This window comes from Syzygium oleosum, unplaced genomic scaffold, assembly GCF_021117445.2.
Source record: "Syzygium oleosum isolate NSW1041296 unplaced genomic scaffold, Sole_v2.1 Sole_v2.28, whole genome shotgun sequence".
In the NCBI taxonomy this organism is placed as follows: domain Eukaryota; kingdom Viridiplantae; phylum Streptophyta; class Magnoliopsida; order Myrtales; family Myrtaceae; genus Syzygium; species Syzygium oleosum.
This window is the reverse complement of record NW_026607512.1, coordinates 3,941,739-3,959,424: the sequence shown is the minus strand read 5'-3', so window position 1 is coordinate 3,959,424 and position 17,686 is coordinate 3,941,739. Positions and strand designations below refer to the sequence as shown.

Below are 17,686 nucleotides of genomic sequence, written 5' to 3'. Positions count from 1 at the left end.
GTTGTTCATAAAGGGAACCACGGCGCACCCGTAAAAGGAAGAGTCTTTTTGGTTGTTTTTGGTTGAATTTCTCTGCTCGAGATCACATGGCCGTGACCTTCTTTGACTAAATATTCTTGACCTTAGTTGGCAGGATGTAATCAAAAGGCGACAAAATCCACCTCTTGGATTCACGGCCTTCCACCTTCGACTTGGACAAGTCTTCAACTTGAACACAGCAATGGGATCTCGTCGGTGTCGCTAGGATTTGGTCTGGACCCTCGAGAGTGCAAGGGAGTGAGGCTGAGGCGCTGCAATTCGCAGCGTGGAAGTCCAGCACCAAGGGACACGAACGGCGGCTGCGGAGGGACTTCCTTCTCTGGACCCTGTCTTTTCTCTAAATTTCCACAGAAAATCAATTCTGTGACCTCCCCCTCTATATTTCTCTCTTGCTTTCTTCTGGCCGTGTATGAAATTCTGTGGTCTCCTCCCTTTCGTCTGTTAAGGGTCCCTTTTATAGGTGAAAGGGTCTGAGCTATCAAGGAGAGGAAGCCGATTTTATTTCCTCTCGTGGATGCTTAAATATATTACACTTTCCTTCCCACCGCCTTGTTTGCACGCCTGTATCTTTTTGCTTGATTATATTTTGCTTCTCTCACCAATCTGACTAACACGTTTTCCCCCATTCATCCAATATTCCAATCTTTTAAATAACCACAGAAATCTTTTGCGAAGATTGTCCACATGGATGTAGATGGAAGATTTGGTGATTCGGTGGAGAGAGGATTGGAGCCAAAACTAGTGCTTCTGAAAGAAAATCTTTGCCCAATATGAAGAGCTTGATATTAAACCCCCACTGAATTGAATTTTTCAAAATTAATAACCTTATTGCTCACAATTTTCGGGTTGGGCCAAATTTTATGCACTTCCGAGCTCAAGCTCAAATTAAGCTCAGAACCTCATTCAAGCCCATCAACCGCCGGTCCAAATGCAAGTGTAATTAATGAACCTATCTATATGCAAAATGCTCTTAATGCAATTTTAATATTTTTGTTAGAGGCTAAAGTGTAGTCCCTAATTTTTCTATGCAATTATTTCTAAATGGGACGCCAAAATTTAAGTGTCAACAACCCCTATGTTGTTCCGATTTTTTTATTGAAATGCACGAAAAATGCCTTTGAAGATACATGTATAATTTTAATTTTTCACTACGTTTATATTTAATTTTAACTATGCATGTTACGTGGAAAATCAACCATTGATATCTATGCTAAAAAAATCGAAAGTAAGTTGCTATTGTGCGGCTAGCCCAAACACTTGTGATCCGTGAAGGAGTAACAGGAGGCCCAAAGCACGCGCGTCCAGCCCAGTTTATCACTTGTCCGGGTGGATGCAGAGTCTCCGGCGGAATATTCCCGTCTCCGCATTCATCGTCTCTGTTGTCAGCTCGGGACGCGGAAATTGGGTTCGAACTCATCCGACTTGCAGAGCCTGAACAGCAGAAACAGTGCCAGATTTGTTCCTATTTCTCTCGCAAACCACCAACGAAAGAAAGAGGCAAGTGTCGCCCTGCCTTCTCTCTTTCTGTCTATGAAAATTTAGCAGTTGCACGATTTATTATCCTTAGATTGGGAGCAATCTGTCATCGGTTACTTTACGTATTATCATAATCTTTAGTTTCGCGAGCTTAAGTTTGTGACCCTTGAGTGAATTTTAGTCCACCTTGGCGATCGAATCCATTGAAGTAGGCATTTCTGTTGTTCCAAACTCGGGAAACTTTACTGTCTAAAGTGGGTTATATTGTGTGAGAGGCCTGCTTCCAAGGCTAGCGTCACTTGGTCATGCTTGGCTCTTTGATGGTGTCTGGAAGGATTTGAAGGGACCAGCAACAATGGCTTCGCAATACCAAGAGCTTCACTTTGTTCTGTTTCCCCATTTATCCCAAGGCCACATGATCCCCATGATGGACATGGCCCGGTCGCTGGCGTGCCGTGGCCTCGCCGTCACCGTTGTCACCACTCCCATCAATGCAGCTCGTTTTGTGTCCGTGATCGACCGCACCGCCAGGTCCGGGCTGCGGATCGAGCTCCTGCAGGTCCCCTTTCCCTCAGCAAAGGCTGGCCTGCCTGAAGGTTGCGAGAGCATGGACTCTCTCCCCTTGCGGGGAATGTTCAAGAATCTGCTACTTGGCATTAGCATGTTGCGGCAACCAGTGGAGCGATTGCTCCATGGGCTACAACCTCGCCCAAGCTGCATAATTTCGGATAAGACTGTGATGTGGGCGGACGAGACTGCCCGTGAGTTTGGGATTCCAAGGTTCGTATTTGATGGCACTAGTTTTTCACTCTTGAGCACACACAACATAGTTGAGTCCAAGGTGTTTGATACAGTTTCTGAGTCAGAGCCGTTTGTTGTGCCTGGTCTACCGGATAGAATCCAGCTTACAAGAGCTCAGCTTCCCGGAGCTGTGAATATTGGTCCGTCTGACATTAATGATGCGCGGGACGAGATAAGAGCAAAAGAACTATCTGCATACGGTGTGGTCGTTAATACTTTTGAAGAATTGGAGCCGGCGTATATAAGTGAATCCAGACGTGTGAGGGGTAAAGTTTGGTGTATTGGTCCGGTGTCGCTGTGCACTGAGGACAACCTGGACAAGACCGAAAGAGCCAACAAGTCCTCGGTCGATGATGGCTGTTGCTTGAAGTGGCTCGACTTATGGAGACCGAGTTCTGTCATCTATGCATGCCTCGGAAGCTTGAGCCGACTCACGGCTCCACAATTGATAGAGCTGGGTTTAGGCTTGGGGGCATGTGGCCGACCTTTCATTTGGGTTGTACGAGGAGGGAACGAATCTGAGTTCGAGAATTGGATATCCGAAAGTGGATTCGAGGAGAGACTCAAAGGGAGATAGGGGTGTCAGAACCGAACCGAAAAACCGAACCGAGATACGAACCGAACCGAACCGAAAATTTCATGCATTTCGGTTCGGTTTCGGTTTCGGTTCGGATAACCAAAATTAACCGATTTTTTTTTCAATTCGGTTTATTTCAGTTCGGTTCGGATCAATTCGGATCGAACCGAACTGAAATAAAGAATTCGGTTTTAGCCCTAAAAAGCCCTATCTTGCCCTCTCTCCCGCTCGCATCTCCCTCTCTCCCTGTCCCTCTCCTCCTCGCTGCTCCGCCTCCGAAATTCGCGACTCCCCCCTCCGGCTCTGCCACCACCGCCGTCGCCGCCTCCGACGGCCGCAGCTCCCGCCGGGATCACCGGCCCGAGTCGGGCGTTTTCCTCCGCCGGTCCGCACGACCGAGCCCTACCGAGACGAGATCGCGACCGAGCCTCGCCACCGTCACCTTTTCCGTTCCTCGGTTCCCCGTCGTCGGCGGCGGCTCTTGGTGCAAGGGCACCGGCGGTATCATCCCCATCACCGAAGGATACCTGTTCACGCCTGTTCGACAAAGCTCCGATTTTGCTGCACGATTCCGAAGCAGATTCGCGGCCGCGACAAACCCAGAGAGTTCCCGAGTGTTCTTCTTTGGGGTGAAAAGGTTAGGGCTTCGATGTTTTTGTTGTTCTGGTATGCGTTCGATAGTGCGGATTGGCTGATTGTGTTATATGTGGATTATGATAGTCTTAGAGAATTGGAATGTGTTGAACGGAGTACCTGCGTTGTCGTTGTTCCGTACTTGCTCGCAAAAAAGAAGAAGAAGAAACCGAAAACTAATCCGAACCAAACCGAACCAAATCGGTTTTTCGGTTCGGTTCCAATTCGGTTCAAGCAAGTTTCGGTTCGGTTCAGAGATGCTTCCTTAATGGTTCGGTTCGGTTCGGTTTTTCAAGAAAACCGAACCGAACCGAACCGTTTACAGCCCTAAAGGGAGAGGCATGTTGATCAGAGGCTGGGCGCCTCAGGTGCTGATCTTGTCTCACCCGGCAGTCGGAGGCTTCTTGACACACTGTGGTTGGAACTCGACGCTTGAAGGGATATGCGCCGGTTTGCCAATGATAACATGGCCGTTGTTCGCCGAGCAGGTCTACACCGAGAAGTTCATTGTTCAGTTGCTGAAAATCGGCATAAGCTTGGGGTCTGAAGTAGCCGTGAAATGAGGGGGAAGAAGAGAAGTTTGGGGTGTTAATTAAGAGGGAAGAAGTGAAGCAAGCGGTGGACCAGCTCATGGACGAAGGAGACGACGGAGCACGGGAGAGAAGAAACCGAGCAGCCGATCTTGGATCCAGAGCAAAGGTGGCCACAGAAGAAGGAGGCTCTTCGTATCTCAACATGACGCTGATGATCGAAGACATTATGCAACAAGTTTGGGGCTAACACGAGGTACGCCGCAGCTCATCAATCTCTCACAGGAGCTTCGTCAACTTAATATTGATGTGGCTAGCAAGGATCACCTAGAGGGGGGTGAATAGGTGATCTTAAATAATTTTTATCAATTTACGCGGAAATGAAATATCACAGTTGAGTATGAATAAAATTCAGATTCAAAACAATTTATATAGACAGTGCTCTTGATGTGCAGTGTGTAAAGTAAGAGATAATGGATAGAAAAACTACACACAAGTTTATAGTTGTTCGGCTTATAGCAAGCCTACGTCCACTCTCCCACGCTGACAGCCTACCGGCTGGATTTCACTATGTAATCAAGAGGAATTACAACTTCTGAGTGACAGCACTCTTGTGTATGATAGGACTTTCTATCTCACACAATCACTCTTACAAAGTGTTCCTCAAGATCTTAATGTTTGGCTCAGAAAGACAAGAGAAATTATCGGAGTATGCTCAGACTTTGGACTTGTTGATTCTTGATTCTGTACTTCCTTCTGCTGCTCGTTGATCTCCTTAAATACTCCTCAACTTCCAAACTAGCCGTTGGACAGCTTTCAGAGGATCATCTTCCAATCTTCACCTTGGACAGATTTGTATAGAAAGGATTGAGTAGCCGTTGGATGACAGATTCTGAATCCCGCTGATTCTGGTCGCCCATACAATCAGAATCTTGATTTCCATAAGTAGAGATTTATCCGTTGTAATGCATACTTGTCGTAGTGTTTGATTGTCAATCAATTTGATTGAGATTGAGACAATCAAAACTTTCCTTCTGTGAAATTCAAGCCAGATCACTAGCTATTATGTTTCGTTCTGAGTTCTGCGTCTGAAGAAATTCTTCGTCTGAATAATTTCTACGTCTGCGTCTGCGTCTGCATCTCAGAACTAAGATTGTGTGGGTCTTCAATAACATATGAACTTCTTATTTTGCCAGCTTGTAAAGTCTGAAAAACTTCCTTCTGAGCTTCCAGAATATATATACATACATGGAACAAAATAGTTCAGAATAAGTATCAGATTTACAATAACATGGAAGGTTTTGTCAACTTCAAAATCAATAGGAGTTTTCCTCAACAATCTCTCCATTTTTTATGGTGACAAAACTTCCTTGCAGATTGAATCAATTTGAAATTAATTTGAAATAAATAAGCATATTAAGCGCATGAAGCACAAATTGAAATTGAAAGAGCAAACTCTATTGAGATCTGTGTCTTTATCTTCCTTTGTATATAACCTGCATATGATATGCGTTAGTATGGCAAATCTGCATATAATTTCTCCCCCTTTTTGTCATCAGCAAAAAAGAAGAATAGAGAGAATAATGCATTGATATAAATTAACCAAACAGTCTAACAAGAAGAATTGTTAAAATATTACAGACCAATTTAGAAAGAGATGGTTTTTAGAGAAAAAAAATGTTAAAAAGCAGGCTATTTCTTGGAAGGGGTTCGAATGAGTTGAAAATTTTCCAATATGAAGACAGCTTCCTCAATCTTCGAAGAGCATTCACCCATAGCTTTGTCCATGTTGGTTGAGCACAGAGCAATAGCTTCCTCAAGTTCTGCTTTGTCTTTTGCTGCCTGAAGATGTTGAGTCTTGTTGTTTTCCTCAATAATTTTCTGTAGATTATTTACATCTTGTTCAAGTGCAGCTTGCTTATCTTTAATTTCGAGCAGAAGAGAGAGAATGGTCTGATTTTCTGAGGGCTGTTCTTGGACATTGGCTTGTTCATACTGATCGAATCCAGTTGCTACTTCTGGCGGAATCTCCCCCTGAACAGGTGCATGGTCTACAGAAACATGTTCTTCAGGAACTGGTTCTGAAGCCTTTGAAGTTGGTTCAGAAACATGTTCTGGACTATCAGTATGTCCTGTTTCAAAGTGCTCTGCTTCATCACTTTCATCCTGCAGAAGAATTTTTCGTTTCTTGCTGTACACCTTGAGTGGGGTGGGAGAGTCAGTCTGCTTGCTTGCTGGTCCTGTTCTTTTCCTTTGCCCTTTCTCTTTATCACTTGTCTTCCCAATAGATTGTGCCACTGACGGTTCAGGAATAGTTATCCTTAAAAACATTAAGATTCGAGTGATGAGTGCACCATATGGAAGTTGTCCCTTGTCCTTTTGCAGAGTTCTGTACATGTGGAAGATGATGATGTGAGGAAGAGAGAAAGATTGACCTTTCAAAATTGCCCAAATAAGCTTGATTTCTGACTTGGATAAGTCAGTTTTAGAGGCTGCTTTAGGCTTCAAGCAGTTGATGATGATCTTATGTAAGATCACAGATCTCCTGGTCAAATCAGAATAGGAAAGATGGCGTTTAGATCCTTGAGCAAAATTTTGATTCTTTGAAGCCTCTTTAGAAGCATCTTCTAGGCTCACTTCCAATGGAGTAAACGTGTAATTTTTCGCTCCAATAATCAGAGCCAGATCTTTTGCCTTCAAATCATACTTTTTATCACCAACAGTGAATTGAAGCCAATTTGGTGACAAAATAGAGAGATTTGAATAAAAGTAGGCAGTCAGTTCTGCATAGACATGTGCAGATTGCAAACATATTTCATAAATGCCCAGTCTTTCAAATAGATGTTGCACAGAAATGCCAACCTTCTCAAGATATTCGAAGTCCACACTTCGATGATTCATAACTCCTCTAGCAAGTAACAACTGATAGAAGACTTTGTGCTCAGTACTTCTCAATAAACTTCAATTTCCTTGCACACCAGATGCAATTCCAACCTTCATCTCAAAATTATCAAAGAATCTAGAATCATCCTCAGGAATCACAAATTTTGATGCACTGAAAGGCTTAGGGCTTTTCTGAACGAATTTCTTGACAGATGGAGTGGATGGTTCTCCCACTTTCTCCTTGCCCTTTCTGGAAGTAGCCTCTTTTGGAGTAGTGCTTTCCTAATCGTGATCAGTTCCAGTCCAAAACTGAGAATAACTTTTCATAAGACTTGCTTCAGAGAGAAAGCCATTGTCTTTCAGACATTCACGAAGGACCGATGCAGAAGCATTACTTCTTTTCAACCTTTGATAAGCATTCCACACAAGTTTGATGCTACTGAAGCGAAAATCAGTTTTACCGGTGGTTTTTTGTGGCAACGATCGTTGCGGTGGTGACGCTTCTGAAGGGTTTTGTTGTTGGTCCGATTCTGAGTCTGATAACTCCATGTACTCTGCTGGTGCTGAAGACTTTGAATCTTTGTTGAGAATACGCGAAGATACTCTTTTGAAAGGCATTTTGATCACTTCTAGAGTAGAAAGATTCGATCTTGGAGAAGGAAGAGGAGTAGACGACTCTGAGTATCGAGAAGGTTTGGAGAGAAAAAGTTTGTAATGATAGGGTTTTGAAAAGAGAAGGACAGGTTTATAAGAGAGGAAGACAGGCTTTGGAAAGAAAAATCACTTTTAGAAAATATAAAAAGCGAACCCAAATATGTAGGAAGGAAATATACTTTTTGAAGCACAAACAATCACGACAATAACAATATTTTAAGCACAATTAATCGGATAAATTAGAATACATACCTGATTTGCTTCCAAATATGAAAATATCCTGCTAGAGATGCCAAAAATATACCCGCCAAAATTTGAATTAAGGACGTACCTTTCTTTGTGAGTCTGAAAAGGATATTCAGACTAAGAACATTTGAGTTTGAAAAATTCCTGTCTATCAAACACTTCAAGAAAATGGATAAGTAATGCATAGTTTATTTCTAATGTATTCAAATAAAGACTTATCAAGAGGTTTTGTGAATATATCAGCTAATTGATTCTTAGAATCAATGAATTGAATATTCACATCACCATTTTGAACATGATCTCGAATGAAATGATGCTTGATTTCAATATGCTTGGCACGAGAATGAAGAATTGGTTCTTGGTCAAATTAATAGCACTTGTGTTGTCACATTTGATTGCAACACTTGAATCTTCAATAGCAAAGTCTTGCAACTGCTGCTTCATCCACAGAATCTGTGCACAGCAACTTCCCAAAGCTACATATTCTGCTTCTGCTGTAGAAAGTGCAACTGTGTTTTGCTTCTTTGAGTACCAGGATACCAACATGTTTCCAAGTAGTTGACATGTTCCTATAGTACTTTTCCTGTCCACTTTACATCCAGCTAGATCAGCATCAGAATAACCAGTAAGAGTAAAATCTGAATCTTTGGAATACTAAAGGCCTAACATTGGATAAGTTCCATTGTATTTGATTATCCTCTTTACTGCAGAAAAATGTGATTCATTTGGGTTTGATTGAAATCTTGCACACATACAGACACTAAATAAGATGCAGTAAGATACAATAATGAACCTATCATACTTCTATATACCTTCTGATCAACCTTTTTACCATTTTCATCTTTGTCCAGTTTGGATGATTGAGACATGGGAATGTCTGTTTTCTTGCAATTCTGCAATCCAAACTTCTTGACAATCTCCTTTGCATACTTCTCTTGACAAATGAATGTACCACCTTTCATTTGCTTCACTTGTAGGCCGAGAAAGAATGTCAGTTCGCCCATCATACTCATTTCAAACTCATTCTGCATATTCTTGGAAAACTCTTTGCAAAGCAGTTCGTTAGAAGATCCAAAAATGATATCATCAACATAAATTTGAACAAGTAAAAAATCCTTACATTTTCTCTTAATGAATAACGTTGTATCAACCTTACCTTTTGTGAAGTCATTTTACAGAAGGAAGTTATTTAACCTCTCATACCAAGCACGGGGTGCTTGTTTCAGACCATAAAGGGCCTTTTTGAGTTTATAGACATGATCAGTCTTCCTTGGTTCTTCAAAGCCAGATGGTTGTTCCACATATACTTCTTCTTTGATATATCCATTCAGGAAGACACTTTTCACGTCCATCTAAAACAATTTAAAGTTATGGAAACAAGAATAAGCTAATAGTAGCCTAATGGCTTCTAACCTTGCAATTGGTGCATATGTTTCATCATATTCTATGCCTTCTTCTTGAGAATAGCCTATTGCAACCAGTCTTGCTTTGTTTCTTGTAACTTTCCTTTTGTCATCCAGTTTGTTTCTGAATACCCATTTTGTTCTAATTACTGGATGATTTTTGGGTCTCGGCACAAGTTCCCATACTTTATTGATTCTGAACTGCTGAAGTTCCTCCTGCATAGCTTCGATCCAGCTTTCATCTGATAATGCTTCTCCAACTTCTTTTGGTTCTATTTCTGATATCAACGCCAAGTTGCTGATGTTCTCTTTGTGTTTAGATCTGGTCTTGATGCCATCTTCTATTTCTCCAATGATAAGGTTCTTCGGATGACTGGATTTATGTTTCTAGTTTCTGTCAAATCTTTCCTTCTGAATATCATCAGACTCTGAAAGTTCTGGTTGAGTCTGTATTGTATCTTCTTTTCCTTCTTCTACAGATTCTACGATCTTTGGAGATTCTTGTTGAGCTTCTGATAACTCTTGAATGTTGGGAGATGGTTCAGATTCATCTTTGTGAGTCTGAATATTTTTATCAAACATTACATTCATTGTTTCTTCCATAGTCTGAGAATTCTTGTTGAAGACTCTGTATGCCTTACTTGTAGTAGAATATCCAAGGAAAAATCCTTCATCTGCTTTCTCATCAAACTTACCAGGGCGATCATTTGGATTTTTGAGAATAAAGCATTTACAACCAAACACACGAAAATATGAAATATTTGGCTTTCTACCTTTGTAAAGCTCATAGGGGGTTTTCTCAAGAATGGGTCTGAGAAAAGCTCTGTTAATGATATAACATGCTGCAAAAACTGCATCTGCCTAGAAATGAAAAGGAATCTTGCTTTCAATCAACAAAGTTCTTGCCATTTCTTGCAAAGAACGATTTTTCCTTTCCACAACACCATTTTGTTCTGGTGTATAAAGAGTAGAAAAATTGTGTTGAAAACCATTTTCCTCACAGAATTCTGAAAAACTTTGATTTTCAAATTCTCCCCCATGATCAGTTTTAATGCAGGAAATGGTATAGCCCTTTTCATTCTGAATTCTTTTTGCAAATTTTGAAAAATATGAAAATGCTTCATTTTTATGAGCAAGGAAGAACACCCAAGTAAATCTTGTGAAGTCATCAACAATAACTAAACAATATTTCTTACCACCAATACTTTGTGTTCTGATTAGTCCAAAAAGATCCATATGAAGAAGCTACAAAGCACGATTAGTGGAAACATGATGTATAGACTTAAAAGAGCTTCTTACTTGTTTTCCTAGAGTGCAGGCATTGCATAACTCTGTTTTCTTGTATTTCAAATCTGGCAGACCTCGAACCAATTTCTTGTTTGAGATTTTTGAGATTTGTTTCATACTAATATGCCCCAATCTTCTGTGCCATAGATCTTCATCCTCTTTGATTGAGATCAAACAATGAGTGGAGTATGGATTAACATCTAGAAGATAAATATTGCCATGTCTTCTTCCTGTAAATGTTTGAGAAGAATCTTTGCTTGTTCCTGAGCATGTGTTTTCTTGAAAGTTGATTCTGAAACCTGTGTCGCATAGTTGGCTAATGCTTATTAAGTTGTAGTTGAGTCCCTTTACCAACGACACATCATTGATTGTGAGTTCTCCAATTTTAACTGTTCCTTTGCCAACTATCTTTCCTTTGTTATTTCCTCCAAAGGAAACTTTTCCACCATTCATGTCACGCCCCGAACCCCTACGGCACGCGACGCCGCCTCTGGTCGATTCAAGCGACGTCCCAGGAATATCGCTGACCTCAAATTCGCCATCAGAGATTTACTACCACAGCGGATATCAACAATTAAACCCGAACAATTAAAACTGGGGAGAAAAATCAGGGAGAATATACATATCTTTTTCATTTCCTTCTTATACCATAATATTTACATTTATAAACTGTCCCATACATGTACATGCATATCGCCTTTCTCAAAAACCGATACTCCAAGGATGAAAACTTGGGTTTACTACTACTCCAAAAATGGTGCTCGCCAAAAACCCATTCTGAGTATGATTCCTTGTCCTCTGAGTCTGAGTCCCTTTATACCGTCCCATCCACTGAGGACTCCAAAACGTTCTGGTGGCGGTGGCGGAAGATTCGTGGGTCCTGTCGGGGTTCTGAAATTGTTGGTTGAAACAACCGTGAGAACACTTCTCAGTAAGTTCACCCCTAAACCCAACCTAGGCTAGGCTAGCATGCAATCTCCTGACTGGAAACAATTATTCAAATCACAATACCACAATAGTCAGACAATTATCTGACCCTGCAGGTTAGGCAGATCAACATACAATAGTCACGGCACATGCGTGGCACGCATAATCACACGTATGTCAATCACACGTTCATGCACCGATTCTCATACATTCGCATGCCAGTCTATGCATGTTCCATGCATGCAAATGTCGTCTACATGTCATACGCATTCTCCGGCCCACTGGCCCACACTGGCACACTGGCAATTTCCCAATTTATTATTAATTACGACTCGAGTCCACATTATTAACGGCCCGGTGCGTCTAGCCTGCTTCAAAGTGCATGAGGCGCAACACTGATCTTCTTACGAACCAGAGCCTGCTTCAAAGTGCATGAGGATGGTCGTCTTCCGGACGTACCGGGCATTGTCCTGCTTCAAAGTGCATGAGGACGGTATCGACCCGAAGGTCACGACCCGAAGGTCCTTCGGTGATCACACAACTTATTATTATCTGAACCCAACGTATAATGCTTCAGGGCATTTTAGGTGATCACATGCTTATGGCAGACACGCATTCTCACACAATTTCATCACATACCTCACTCTCGACATACACAATGCGTGTCCATGTTATGCAATGCAATGCACCATGAGCGCCAATTAAATTCAAACACTCAATATCACCACACGCTGAAACATCACATTGCAGGCACAACAAATAATATTGCCAGGCTCAAACATGCGCACAACATCATTCAAACTCAATCCTGTCAGATGTAAACACGCGCATATACCACTCTTATCCCATTATTCCGTCCATTCTCATTTCCTCTTTCTCATTCTTCGCCAGTGACCCGCGTAAACGTACACGCCTCAGGTACACTGCGACCACTCACCACATCCGGCCCGCGTACTTGTTCACGCCTCAGGCCCCTCGATCGCGCCCCGAGCATCACACGCCTCGGTCCGATCCCACATTCACTTTCTCATGCCATTGCCTCAAATTCCGTGTACACTTGCACCCTACACTTCACCACATCACCATTTTCACACAAAAGCACATTTTCGCATAAAACAACATTTTTCTTTGTTCAAATGTTTTCAAATCATTTTCAGCCCTTCACGGGATTTTCATAAAATTCCAAGACGGACCTAACGGTACCGAACACGCATCAAACGACTCACCACAGCACAGTGCACAGTACTCCCACAGCTCGTGAACAGTAATTTCTGCACTCAAACCACAAAATCACACCACCGACTCTTCCCGACACTTACATAAAACTCCGAGCCGGACTCAACGGTATCATTCTCGTACCCAACAGCACGCCACAGCGTACTCAACTTAATTACCACAATTTACTAATAATTTAAATATGCATCCAATACGATAATTCCCATTTTTCTCCAACCAAACGGCGTCGGATTAATTCCGATCCTTCACGGGACTTTCTCGCCATAATATCTAGGTTCCAAAAATTCAACTTGCGTCCCAATCGGACCATCACAGCTCGGTGAACAGTAATCCACAGCCAGTGAACAGTGATTCGAGGCATATGAACAGTAATTCGCAGCCCCTAATTTTATGAATTTCCAATAAATATTACCCGAATTAATTCCTAAGGCCCGCCATAAAATTTTCACCCCCTATCCATGTAATTCCACACCTAATTTCATACTGATTTCGTCTGAATTTACCCGTCGATACCCGAAGTCCTAAATTAGGTTTAGGCGCGACTTACCCGCGTTCTAGACTTCCTCGGCTAGAACGGAAAGCGGCGGCCCTTAATCGGGGACAACGGCAACGACGTACAACTTCCGGGTGGCGGCGATCAGCTTGGACGGCGATGGCGTGGCTTGCGCGTGGCCGAGGGCCTCACGGCCAAGAGAGAGAGGGAGGGAAATAGAGAGAGAGAGGGACGGCGGGAGGGGGTGATGGTGGCGTACGGCGGCGTGGACGGTGGCTTGAGGGTGGTCCGGTGTGGTGGCGGCGGCGCGGCGCCGGCGGCGGTGGAGAAAATGGCCAAGGAAGAACTCACGGTGGAGGAGGGGAAACTCACGGCCAAAAAAGAAAAAGGGGGAAGTCCACGAAGGAGAGGAGAGAGAGAGAGGAGAGGGTCTTATCTAGAAACTTTGACCCAAAAAAAATATCTAAAGCAAAAATGACTAAAATACCCCTTCTTCCATAAGCATGCCCTTTGTTAATCTTTAAGGGCAAAACAGTCAACTTCTTCGTTTCTTGTCCAAATTGAATTTTTCCGAAGAATTTGAGCGCACCAAAATTTCACACGTGTCACGTACAACGTCGTCCTAACGTTCCGGCGTGACTTCCTAATTTTTCAGTGTCCAATTTGGACAAAAATTCCATAATTAAATTCTATTAAACGCAACTCGAGCGTTTCTCAAGCTAACGGGCAGCTTGCTGGGGAAACTCGCAGAATCGACTCATGACTGATACTGAATCGAGTCACGTGCAAGTCCGTTCGATGCGTGACAATCTCGGTTGTCATAAAAATCGCGAAGATCAATCACTTGATCCGAGGGGTACGACCGTTCGGTATAATTTCGGAATCATTCGTCAAGTCGTTTCGTGGTCCAACGGAATCACCCGCGATCCACTACTAGGACAGTGGCGAACTGACCCCTAACTATCCTTGGATCGGCCAACAGTGGCTCAAAATATCACTTACGCGATTTAATGGTCGAAGTCCATTCACGGTCGAATTTTCTTTAGTCGCGCGAATTTAATTCCCCTATTAGCCTTTCCCTAATGGTTAGCATTCCCAGGAATGATCAGTTCCGGGCGAGAATTTACTGCGAGCACATTTCATACAACTCAATTATTCAATAAATTCCAATTGGTGGAAATTTCGGAATGTCACAATTCAGGCTTTGTAGTTCAACGAATATGCTTGGATCTCCTGTCATGTGTCTAGAGCATCCACTGTCTAGGTACCACTTTCTTTTTCTCTTTGTGGTAACCTGCAAAAGTCACAACATCTCAAGTTTTCTTTGGTACCCAAATTTGTTTGGGCCCTTGAGTATTAGTATAGGCTGTCTTAACAAAGTCTCTTCGAATAGGTCTCCAGACCTTAGGACATTCATTCTCAAAATGTTGTGGATCTCCACATTTTGAGCACTTAAGAGCACTTCGGCCAACAGGTTTGACAAAATTTCTTTTGAAATGATTTTTATAAGCTTGTCGAGGAGGTCTTTGTCTTAATCTCTCCTTGACCTTTGGAAAATCAATTAAGCTATCACTTTCCTTCACAAATCCGAGACCAGATTTGTTGTAGTAAGGAATTTGGATAGAAAGGATATGCTTCAAGGTTTCTGAACCTTTTGAAAACTTGGAAGTAATTTCTAAAACTTCCTTTTTCAAAACAGCACTTTCTTTGGAAAGAAAATCTCAACTTTCCTTGACTTGATGAAATTCTTTTTGAAGGAAATCAATTTTTTCTTTTTGTGAAACATCCTGTTGCCTCAGTGATGAATTTTCCTTTTTCAAGGAAGAGATTCTTTTAAGAGCAGTCTTAAATTCAAAGCATAATTCATCAATGTAATTTGATACTTCAATAGGCATATCAGAATGTTTTACCTCAATTTCCACTTTAGGATCGGAATCGAGATCGAGTCCAGTCGACTTAGCCATTAGACGGAAATTTGAGATATCTTCATCACTTGTCTTCGCACTCTGTATCACTCCAGGTTTTAGCTTTTAAGGCCTTCTTTGCTTTCTCAAATTTGGTCTTCTTTTTCAGAAGTGGACAATTTGGCTTAATATGTCCACGTTTCCTGCAATTAAAGCAAATCACCTCCTTTGACTTTTCTGTTTCATCAATAGTCTTCTTCTTCTCAAAAGGCTTCCTCTCTTTGAGGTTTCTTCCTTTGATTTTCATCTTCTTATACTTCTTTATGAAAAGAGTCAGTTCTTCATCGTCAACATCTTCATCTTCAGAATCTGCATCAGAATCAATGTTAGTTTTTAATGCAATGGACTTTTTACCTCTGGATTCATTCTCCTCATTCCGTTGCTCAGTCTCATATGATTGAAGAGTTCCAATTAACTCATTCACTGATAGAGGCTTGATCATTTGTGTCTCTCGAAGAGATGTTTTGATATTATCCCACTGCTTTGTCAGTCCTCTCAGTAGTTTGTTGACTTTTATCGCATCTGGGACTGGTTGTCCTTGATATGCAAGACCATTTACTATGTCAGCAAACCTGTCATACATATCAGCAACTGATTCTTCAGGCTTCATTTTGAAGGCTTTATATTGACCAAGCAAAAGATTGATTTGAGTTTCCTTGGCTCGATCTGTTCCTTCATAAGTAGTGTGGAGAGTATCCCAGATTTCCTTGGCTGATTTACAAGCAGCAATTTTTTTATATTCAATAGGTGATAAGGCACAATAGAAAGAATAAATTGCTTTGGAATCTAAGGTTTCTCTTTTGGATATCTCAGTTTGAGATAATGGAGGATTTGCTGCTTTGCTTGCATCTGCCTTTCCTTTTGAATCAGAAGATTTTGGATTGACTCCTCTGATGATGACATCCCATTGCATGTGATTAATTGACTTTATGAATGCCTTCATTTTATTCTTCCAGACACTATATTCCTTGCCATCGAAATATGGAGGTCTGTTGTTGCTTTGTCCTTCAATGAACCCTGGAGCACTCAAGCTAGCCATATAGATCGTTAGCTCAAAAGTAAAACACTTCAATAAATGAGCAACCTGCTCTGATACTAATTGATGTGGCTAGCAAGGATCACCTAGAGGGGGTGAATAGATGATCTTAAACAATTTTTATCAATTTACGCGGAAATGAAAGATCACAGTTGAGTATGAATAAAATTCAAATTCAAAACAGTTTATATAGACAGTACTCTTGATATGCAGTGTGTAAAGTAAGAGATAATGGATAGAAAAACTGCACACAAGTTTATAGTGGTTCGGCTTATAGCAAGCCTACGTCCACTCTCCCACACTGACAGCCTACCGGTTGGATTTCACTATGTAATCAAGAGGAATTACAACTTCTGAGTGACAGCACTCTTGTGTATGATAGGACTCTCTATCTCACACAATCACTCTTACAAAGTGTCCCTCAAGATCTTAATGTTTGGCTCAGAAAGACAAGAGAAAGGATCGGAGTATGCTCAGACTTTGGACTTGTTGATTCTTGATTCTGTACTTCCTTCTGCTGCTCGTTGATCTCCTTAAATACTCCTCAACTTCCAAACTAGCCATTGGACAGCTTTCATAGGATCATCTTCCAATCTTCACCTTTGATAGATTTGTATAGAAAGGATTGAGTAGCCGTTGGATGACAGATTCTGAATCCCACTGATTCTGGTCGCCCATACAATCAGAATCTTGGTTTCCATAAGTAGAGCTTTATCATTTGTAATGCATACTTGTCGTAGTGTTTGATTGTCAATCAATTTGATTGAGATTGAGACAATCAAAACTTTCCTTCTGTGAAATTCAAGCCAGATCACTAGCTGTTATATTTCGTTATGAGTTCTGCGTCTGAAGAAATTCTTCGTCTGCATCTGCGTCTGAATAATTTCTGCGTCTGCGTCTGAAGAAATTCTGTGTCTGAAGAAATTCTGCGTCTGCGTCTGCGTCTCAAAACTAAGATTGTGTGGGTCTTCAATAACATATGAACTTTTTATTTTGCCAGCTTGTGAAGTCTGAAAAACTTCCTTCTGAGCTTCCAGAATATATATACATACCTGGAACAAAATAGTTCAGAATAAGTATCAGATTTACAATAAGATGGAAGGTTTTGTCAACTTCAAAATCAATAGGAGTTTTCCTCAACAAATATCAACCCCATCACTTACTTACGTTAGTTCCATTACTTCATGGTCTGATTTTCTGCTTCTCACTATCAGAAGCAGGGCAGTGTCTTTAGAAAGACAAACAGTCATAGTTTTCCAATACTCGAGAGTCACTACAATCACCTATTGAACAACTCTGCAGTTCCTTTGATCATAAAGACAGATAGCTTGACAACAATCAGGAAGAAACAATCAACTTTTAGCGGGTGTCAATTCGCGAATCCATGTATGACCATTGAGAAGGGAAAGATTCGCCGTCTCCCTCATTTATAAAATCGCTTTCATGGCCCCCATTGCTCCCCTCTTCAAGTCCAAACATGTCTGATTGCTTTCAATCGAAT

The 17,686-nt window shown here is 41.6% G+C and overlaps 1 long non-coding RNA gene and 1 pseudogene across 1 annotated transcript; one reads left to right on the top strand and one right to left on the bottom strand.

The window, feature by feature from the left end:
* Positions 1-1,314: 1,314 nt before the first annotated feature.
* Positions 1,315-4,358, top strand: LOC115675224 (UDP-glycosyltransferase 73C6-like; annotated as a pseudogene).
* Positions 4,359-11,144: 6,786 nt separating this feature from the next.
* LOC130135134 (uncharacterized) lies at positions 11,145-13,484 on the bottom strand. Its single transcript, XR_008814617.1, has 2 exons — positions 13,240-13,484; positions 11,145-11,420 (listed from the first exon to the last, which is right to left on the bottom strand). It is a non-coding gene; the product is annotated as an uncharacterized LOC130135134 (long non-coding RNA).
* Between the last annotated feature and the right edge of the window lie 4,202 nt (positions 13,485-17,686).